General features: G+C 29.9%; 1 long non-coding RNA gene across 1 annotated transcript; it reads left to right on the top strand.

The window, feature by feature from the left end:
- Positions 1–361: 361 nt before the first annotated feature.
- On the top strand, positions 362–2,466 carry LOC123906414. The gene is made up of 2 exons (XR_006808891.1): positions 362–1,294; positions 1,534–2,466. It is a non-coding gene; the product is annotated as an uncharacterized LOC123906414 (long non-coding RNA).
- The last annotated feature ends 221 nt before the right edge of the window (positions 2,467–2,687 follow it).

A 2,687-nucleotide genomic window follows, 5' to 3' on the forward strand; every position in this document is an offset into this window, starting at 1 on the left:
AATAATTATTGGTATGTTTATGCGGATAAATGATTTGGTTATGATTGACATATCTCTGAAAATCACATCATATTGACATGGTCATTAGTATAGGTTTGTCGGTAATATATTTAGTAGGATTACACCACATTTTGTTATGAAATACAAATGGAAAATAGGATTCCATCTGACAAATGGGAATATATACTAGCCTCTATTATTTTTCATTTCTTTCATACTTTAAGTTTTATCTTTTGTGGCAGATTTGGCTTCATTTATCAAGTATAAAAGATATATGAGTAAATATTCGTTGAATCCATTGTTGCATGATCCCTATAGGATCTACCTTTGATAACTTGACAGTGTTGACCACTTGGTAAATAGTAGTTTCATCCTCTTTTATATTTACTATGTTTTATGGTTCTATAAATGGAATGTTAATTTGATTGTGAATGAGGAAGCCACAAATAATGATCTTTGTTTAGTTTTATATTGGATATACTCTTCAATTTTTCTTTTTTACCTTTTGTTTTGATTTCAAGTATTTTTTATTCTGCATTCTGTTTTGATGTTATTATATTTGCATTTATGGTTCTTTATTACTTTTGATCAAATTATATGCATATGGTTCATAAATGAAGACTACACTAGGTGTTGTTTTTTTATCTCAATATGAAATCAATTGGTTGATTGCATGATAGTGTAATGACATAAGAAGTTACAAACTTGATATAGAAGACTCTGAGGTCCGCAAAAGGAATGAGTCACCAACTTAGTCACCTTAGATAAGAATCTAGAAAAAATTTCTGTTAGAATATGAGTCATTGTTTTATGCCTGTTATCTTAAGAAACATTCATATCATCTCATGTACACCTTATGAAAAATGGAACGAAGGGGTAAAATGTTGAAGAAATTAGTTAATGCTAGGACGAATCTTTAGTCTTTCAAGTTTCAACCACTATTTTTATGTGTCTAAGCTCAATTCTCATTCCCCTGATTTTCAATGCATTCAGTTTACATCAAATAGTTTACATCAGTTTACATTAGATAATCTTTAGATGTATTTATGCAAATTCCATTTTATTATCCCTATCTAAAATGTTGTATGGCATCGATCTACATGTTTCCTTCGGGGTTTCCTTATATGCTTAACCCCCAAATTGTGGATGTTTGTCTTTGAACGAATATCTTATTAATATTAACTCATGTGGCAATGTGTCACTGCAAATGAATGAAGCAGAGAACAAGTACACAAAGTTATATTAATTCACGCATGCGTATTAATAGCTATGAACTGATATGGAAGATTCAAAGGTATGATATTTCAAATGATAATGCTATTCATTGTCTGATGTGGCTCTTCTTTTTTCCGTTTTGAAGAATTTGCTCATATTTTGTCCATAACTCAATTTCAAATTTTCCTGTTATTATATCTTAAGTTTAATGCTGAGGACTGCCTATGATATTTTCCAAACTTCAAAAGACATTTTTATTAAGTTCTATTTTTTTTTTTTAAACATATTAAGTTCTCATTATATGCTTTGATGTTATAGTTTCATGGTGAGGATATCCAACGGGTGTTAGTATATAGATTGATTACTATGACCCATTTACAGATGATTGGGTCTGATCAGTTTACTCTCTTGCAAAGTTCAAGTGATGCACTCTCTTTCACTCATTAATTCCAATTAATATTTGCATAAGGATCTCTACACAATTTAAAGAAATGACATCTGAAATATATTCTTATTAATTTATAGGATATGCCCCTGTTGTGTTGATAAAAATCCATATTTTTTTTCTTTCTTTCTTTTATCCATTATGGACTTGCAAATTTGAAGGTGGTGTAAATCTGAATATTTGAGTACCATTACTTTACCTTTTTCTTTCTTTGTTCTTTCCTTTTTCCAGTTTAATTATGCTTAAAAGACCATTAACTCTATTGAGTACCATTACTTTATGTTTTTTTTATATCTCATTCTTTATTCATTTTCATATTCGTTATTTTACAGGACTTTCGGAACATATTTTTTCTGCAGTGATGTTGCTATTCAACCAACAACCACGATAAAAAAGGGCAATAACCATTCGGACCATGGATTCAAATTGTGGTCCGTGTCCGCAATTGTGCCGCAATATTGCTGATGGTAGCCTTTACAGCTGCATCGCACTGCAATTGCAGCGTGATTTTCAATCCTGTGTGCGGCCACATCAAGAACTGCATCAGACGATTTCAACTATATTTGTTCAAATTTTCTCACAAAAATTCAAAATTTAGTACTCAAATTTCAATCAACTTTAGATCTAATGAAAAAATTTACATTTAACGGTTTCTCAATTTTGTATTTCTAGCACCTTTCAATTAGTATTTACGAAGTAAACTAAAATTGTGCTATATATGGTGAGGAAATAGTGTATTATCACACTGGTGCAGTGGTGCTACTTAGAGTAATTTGTGGAAATATAAAATTATTTCATACTGCTTAGTAATTTGTGCATTTGTTGAGAAGATATTTGTTTTACTTTGCGCGTCATAACAACGGCAATGACCACAATTGTAACTACCGCATCCGCAACTTCAATTTAAAACCATAATTTCAATTATATAGTATTTTCATTGAATATATATCAAGTGTATTTATGTTTAGTTTGAATAAGCATTCTTCTTATATAGTAATACTATTTTATAACTGATCAATATTTTTAA

The sequence above is a fragment of the Trifolium pratense genome, linkage group LG2 (assembly GCF_020283565.1).
Source record: "Trifolium pratense cultivar HEN17-A07 linkage group LG2, ARS_RC_1.1, whole genome shotgun sequence".
NCBI classification, from domain to species: domain Eukaryota; kingdom Viridiplantae; phylum Streptophyta; class Magnoliopsida; order Fabales; family Fabaceae; genus Trifolium; species Trifolium pratense.